This window comes from Portunus trituberculatus, chromosome 42, assembly GCF_017591435.1.
Source record: "Portunus trituberculatus isolate SZX2019 chromosome 42, ASM1759143v1, whole genome shotgun sequence".
In the NCBI taxonomy this organism is placed as follows: Eukaryota; Metazoa; Arthropoda; class Malacostraca; order Decapoda; family Portunidae; genus Portunus; species Portunus trituberculatus.
In genome coordinates this window covers 4,775,260-4,781,811 of record NC_059296.1, presented here as the reverse complement: position 1 = coordinate 4,781,811, position 6,552 = coordinate 4,775,260, and positions in this window count along the sequence as shown.

Genomic DNA, 6,552 nt, shown 5'->3' with positions numbered 1-6,552 from the left:
AAAAAAAAAATCTCTTTCTTTCTCTGTGGTGGAGAAAGGTGAAGTTAATGACAATGGAGGTTTGATGTTAAAAAAATAGATCTTCATTAGCTTTCCTTGGTGCATTAATGAAGTTCTGAAAAATAAATCTCTATTCTCTTTCTCTCTCTCTCTCTCTCTCTCTCTCTCTCTCTCTCTCTCGTCACCATTACAGCTATGGGAAAGCCTGAGAGATAAGAAAACACAAACAGAGAAAATGCTGTCGTTACTATAAAGTTTGTAGATGTGTAGCAACTGAGTGTTCATGCTTTCACCGACTCTCTCACATTGTTTTCCCTAGAAGCATTAACATCTCTCTCTCTCTCTCTCTCTCTCTCTCTCTCTCTCTCTCTCTCTCTCTCTCTCTCTCTCTCCATTGTAGTCGGGAAAGCCAGAGATAAGAAAACACAAACAAAGGAAAGATTGTGACGAGGTTACCAGCAAAAGGAAGCAGTTTTGTCTGGAAATAGATTGCAGAGGGTGCAGGGAAACGGAGAGAAGAAAAATGCCAAAAAAAGAAAGAGAGAAAAAAGTGAGAGAAGAGGATGAATGGTGTATAATCTGGCTCGTGCTGAAGACCTAAAGCTGTATGCCTCTCTGACTCACTCACTTCTTCTTCTCTCCGTCCCTCCTTCCCCTCTCCCCTTCATTTTATCCTCTCTGTACTTCCAAGCTCCTATTTTTCCTTCTTTTATATTCTATCTGGCTTGAGCTGAAGACCTAAAGCTGTATGCCTCTCTGATTCACTCACTCCTTCCTTCTCTCCGTCCCTCCTTCCCCTCTCTCTCCCTTCACTTCATTCTTTCTATACCTCCAAGTTTCTCTTTTTCCTTCATTTCTACTATTTTCTTAGATTCTAGTCTCTCTGTTTCCTTATCTCTGTTTTTAGTTCTCTCTTTCTCATTTCTTTCATCGTATCTTACATAAATATTTTTTCACCATTCTTCTATACTCTATTCTTCTTTGCAAACTTTCTTCTCTTCCAAGTATACCAATGCTATATTTTCTTCCTCCTGTCATTTCCTTTTACTGGGTGCTCGCTAACTTCGTCCTTTCCTACTGTTTTCCTGGTATATTCTCTTCCATCTCTCCTTTTACTGTCCCTTTCTCATTAACTTCATCTCCTCCCTGCTGTATTCTTTTCAATCTCTCCTTTTCCTCCACTGTCCCTTTCTCGTTAACTTCATTGTTTCCAACTATTTCCCTCCTATCTTCTCTTCCTCCTCTCTTTTCCTTCCACTGACCCTCTCTCACTACTTCATCTACTCCCTGCTGTATTCTCTTCCTCCTCTCCTTTTCTTCCACTGTCCCTCTCTCACTAACTTAAATTCCTCCTACTACCTCCCTGGCATATTTTCTTCCTCCTCTCTCTCTCTCTCTCTCTCTCTCTCTCTCTCTCTCTCTCTCTCTCTCTCTCTCTCTCACTAACTTCGTCTCTTCCAACTATCTCTCTACTATCTTCTCTTCCTCCTCTCCTTTCCCTCCACTGTCCCTCTCTTCTCCTCTTCTCTTCGGGTGAGGTGGCAGAGGGAGGAAGGCGCGGCGCGATGCAGGAAGGGAGGGTACGAACGCATTACACACGCAGCTGAATCGCCAGTCCACGTGTTGTTTTAATCGCCTGTAGAGCGTAAAGGCAAAGAATGAGAGTTAATGGGGCATTGTGATCCATTTATCGCCCAGACTCCTGTCCAGGGGGCGCCGCGCAGGCCTCCTTAATCTTCCTTCGTCAGGCAACCAAACTCGCTCTCTTATTTTAGTCTCCATTTTCTTTTTCTTTTGATTTTCTTTAGTCACTGTATTTTGTTTTGTTTTTTCTTTGTATGCATCGTGTAGTGTAGTGTGTTTTTTTATGCATTTTTTTTTTTATATATTGTTTTATTTGAAAGATGTTGGAATGTGGATCTCTCTCTCTCTCTCTCTCTCTCTCTCTCTCTCTCTCTCTCTCTCTCTCTCTCTCTCTCATCGCATCCATTCCCAGCAAGAACATCACTGCGTTTCCCGTCAGAGGGACCCACCGCCGCGCCACACTCTCTTTCTACGAAGCAAAGTTAGTGTTTCTCCCATTCAGGAAGTCATCGTGGAAAGAAATCTGCTTCACTCATCCTCAATCTTTCCTTCCATTCCCAAACCGACGCATCTCGTCCGCAAGAACTCGAGCATCGGAGACAAGTTTTTCTGGGTGTCAGGAGGAGGATCCCTGCCTCACGTCTTCCCAGCAGGACGGTGAATGGGGCTAAAAGCTGCTGCCATAAGAGCTCTGAGCCACTCCACGCCACGCACCGCCATGACTGATACAAGGTGCTCTCTCTCCTCCCCGCACAGGCGTCTCTGCTCTTCATCTGCCGCTAGCTAACCTCAATAACGCCTCCTCTGTGTTAATTTTCATATTCAGGGATGGATTTGCTTATTTTCCTTTGTTTGGTTTTGTTATTGCTTATATATTTTTTTCTTTCAGTCTCTCTCTCTCTCTCTCTCTCTCTCTCTCTCTCTCTCTCTCTCTCTCTCTCTCTCTCTCTCTCTCTCTCTCTTTCACTTCGAAGTAAAGAGCATAACTAGAAACATTCAGAATGAGACTGAATGTCTGCCTCATCAAATTACCAAGAGACTATCGACAAAATCAAATATTTCATCCAACTCATTACTCAGGAGCTGTATTAACAAAGATTCTTTAATTGTGTCCTAATTTTGGTAATATCTCTTCAAAAAGAAATCTCAAACCTGGGTCTCGGTCTTGTTCTTGGTGTGCATGCAACCACACCAAGACCAAGATTTAAGACTTCCTAGGAGATAGACAAAGTGTATGACAAACTTTTATGATTTTTCTTAATACGGCATCTAGAACTTTAGAGAGCTCAGGGGGAAGATAACTGGTAGTCCTGAAGAGTCGCACAGCATGATCAGTCCTCCACAAACTAGACTGTAACTTTGATCATTTTTTTAATACGGCATCTAGAACTTTAGACAGCTCAGGGGAAGATAACTGGTGGTCCTGAAGAAAAGCGCACCATGATCAGTACTCCTTACTAGACTGTAGGTGTACGAAGGGACTCCCTACACTACGTACATGAAGCTTGTACCTGTCAACGTCAGAGTACTTGCAGCCACTTTGGATTTAATCTGATGGCAAAACGCTGGATGCGTCACTTATCATTTATCCATCACCGATCATAATGTACGGGAGGAGAAAACACGAAAAAAAAAAAATAAATGGGTGCGAACGGAAAGTGAAAAAATATGCTAAAAATGAAATGAATTTACTATAAAACTTTGATAAGTACACTTCCAAAAACCTGAGGCAATAATGACAATACTGAATAAACACTACTACTAACAACAATAACAGTTATAATAGAACCAGAAACTGCAAATAAATGTCAAGAGAAATAAAAAAAAATCACCATACTAGTACTAAGGTAAGATGAGGCATGAGATCCAGGCGAGGTCACCCATTACTTAGCGAATGATGGAAGGCGGCGGAGGGGAGTTTATCCATCAAGATTATCCGTCACGTTAAAATGAGCGGACCGTGGTTATCGTCACCTGGCGCCTTGGGGACTCAGAACCTTACATGTGTTGGATGGAGCAAGGCGGAGGTCACCCTAGACGCAGACAAGCATAACGGGGTGCTCTCTCTCTCTCTCTCTCTCTCTCTCTCTCTCTCTCTCTCTCTCTCTCTCTCTCTCTCTCTCTAACCTCTCTATCTATCTATCTGTTTTTTTTTTTTTTCCCTCAAGGCAGTCGCACTAACTTGCCTTCCTCCACAGTTTGATGTTACCTGAGGGAGCAACACCCATCAATTCTCATCTTTCTCGTCTATTTTTCCTTGGTCATTCCTCTCTCCACCTTCCTCCCTTTCCCTCTCCCTCTCTCTCTCTCTCTCTCTAATGCAATGCGTGTGAGGAAAGGAGGCACGCCCAATCACCGCAGAGGTACAGAGGAAGTGGAGGACGAGGTGTGGTCTGGCTGGTGGACAGTAACGGTGATGAAGTGACCGGGGAGAGGAGCTCGAGGGTGGCGGCAAGGGACGGATCACCTCGAGTGGAGTGTTCAAGTCCTCTTAATGTGGGAGAGTTAGGAATGTAAAGGTGCAAAACAGAGGCTTGAGAATTAGAGCAGCCGTTGAGCAGAGTGGCAGAATGAGATATAAGATGAAGATAATGATGAAAAATGTAAGCCTCCTGGAAAAAAAAAAAAAAAAACATATATGATTTAAATGACTTCTAAGGTTTATAAAAAGAAGTAAGTTTTGGCACATTTTTATGCAAAGATCAATATCGATCAGTCTGTAAAATAAATAGAGAAAAAAATATAGATCGCTTTACTGAATTAGCTGGCTTTACACACCTGAATAACAGATTAAGACATACAGAAATACAAAAACAAAATAGAAGCAGAATATAGAAGAAATTATCCACCTTACACATACATTGACTTTCTAAAATTGATATAAAAAAAAAAGAATGATAACAGAATAAAACAGGAACATACAAGAGTACACCGTCACACTGTAAGCCCTGAACATAAATAATGGTGCAAGCAAGACGCGCCGTCACGTATTAAATAGAAAGGTGACGGTGAACACCAAACAGACAGGTCGTCCGTCACATTCGTTTCATATAACAAAACAGGATCAGAGTGACGGAGAGCGAGGAGGAGGAGGAGGAGGAGGAGGAGGAAGAGGAAGAGGAAGAGGAAGAGGAGGAGGAGGAGGAGGAGGAGGAGGAGGAGGAGGAGGAGGAGGAGGAGGAGGAGGAGGAGGAGGAGGAGGAGGAGGAGGAGGAGGAGGAGGAGGAGGAGGAGGAGGAGGTTAACAAGAAGAAGAAGAAGAAGAAGAAGAAGAAGAAGAAGAAGAAGAAGAAGAAGAAGAAGAAGAAGAAGAGAAGAAGAAGAAGAACTAGAAGTAGAAGAATTAGAAGTAAAAATAAGAATAATAATAATAATAATAATAATAATAATAATAATAATAATAATAATAATAATAATAATAAGAAGAAGAAGAAGAAGAAGAAGAAGAAGAAGAAGAAGAAGAAGAAGAAGAAGAAGAAGAAGAAGAAGAAGAAGAAGAAGAAGAAGAAGAAGAAGAAGAAGAAGAAGAAGAAGAAGAAGAAGAAGAAGAAGAAGAAGAAGAAGAAGAAGAAGAAGAAGAAGAAGAAGAAGAAGAAGAAGAAGAAGAAGAAGAAGAAGAAGAAGAAGAAGAAGAAGAAGAAGAAGAAGAAGAAGAAGAAGAAGAAGAAGAAGAAGAAGAAGAAAAAGAAGAAAAGACGAAAAGAAAAATAACAAGAACAAGAACAAGAAGAAAGAAAAGAAAAAGAAAAAATCAGACGAAAAAGGAAAAGGAAAAAGAAAAAAGAAAAGAAAGAAAGAATAAGACGTTGAAAATGACGAAGAGAAGAAGAAGAAGAAGAAGAAGAAGAAGAAGAAGAAGAGGGAAGAAAAACACAAGAAACCACAACAGGAAGAACACGAAGAAGAAAACAAAACGAAAAGAAAAATAATAATGGTAAGAATGAAGATAACAGCACATTTGAGGATAATAATAATGATAACGACGAAGATGGGAAAGATAAAGGAGAGGGAAAAAGGAGGAAGAAAAGAAAGGAGGCTGGAGCTGGTCTGGTAATTACTAATGTGTCAAATCTGTTACGTTTTCCAAAGGCACAATAACCTCTTAGAATTACTATAACAACACGACATACAAAAAGAGAGAGAGAGAGAGAGAGAGAGAGAGAGAGAGAGAGAGAGAGAGAGAGAGAGAGAGAGAGAGAGAGAGAATGTAGTACAGGGTGTTCTGGTGGTGGTGGTGCAGTGACTGGTGAGAAAACTATAAACCTTTTTTTTTTTTTTTTTTTTCTATTTCTCCTGTTCTCATTTTCTTATTTTTTTCTTATTTTTCATTTCTTTCTCTCCTTTTCTGCCTTATTTCCTTCTGACTTGTGGCTTGTATACATTCATACCACCTCCCATGTTATAGTCAGGTTTCTCTCTCTCTCTCTCTCTCTCTCTCTCTCTCTCTCTCTCTCTCTCTCCCGTCCTGACCGTCGTCCTATCAAGCGCTGCCCCACATTTAATTGCCCGGCCTCGTAAAACCTTCACTCCCCGGGGCACGACACGCCGCCCCTCTGCCAATGATCTTATTTTGCATTTTGATCGCGATCTTAATCAATCGTGAACCTCAAACAATGCAAGGAATACCGTGGGAAACAAACGCAGGGATAAACTAGACCAGCACTGTAGGTTGTATGCATTCCTTCACTCTCCCTCTTTTTTTTTTATACCATGTGGGTTTTTCACGAGAATTTATGGGCTAAAGCGGATAATTTTCGGGGTACCTCCTATCTCAAAGCCCACCCGGTAGGAAACCATTGCCCTGAGTGAGGAAGCCCAACCTACACTTGGACCGTGGACAGGAATCGAACCCGTGCGCTTGGAGACCCCTCGGACCCCAAAGCACAGTTGGTTCCACTGTAAAACGGCGGGTCCCTCTCTCTCTCTTTCTCTCATCGCTCCACCTTCTCTCTCTTCCTCTCCCTCTCT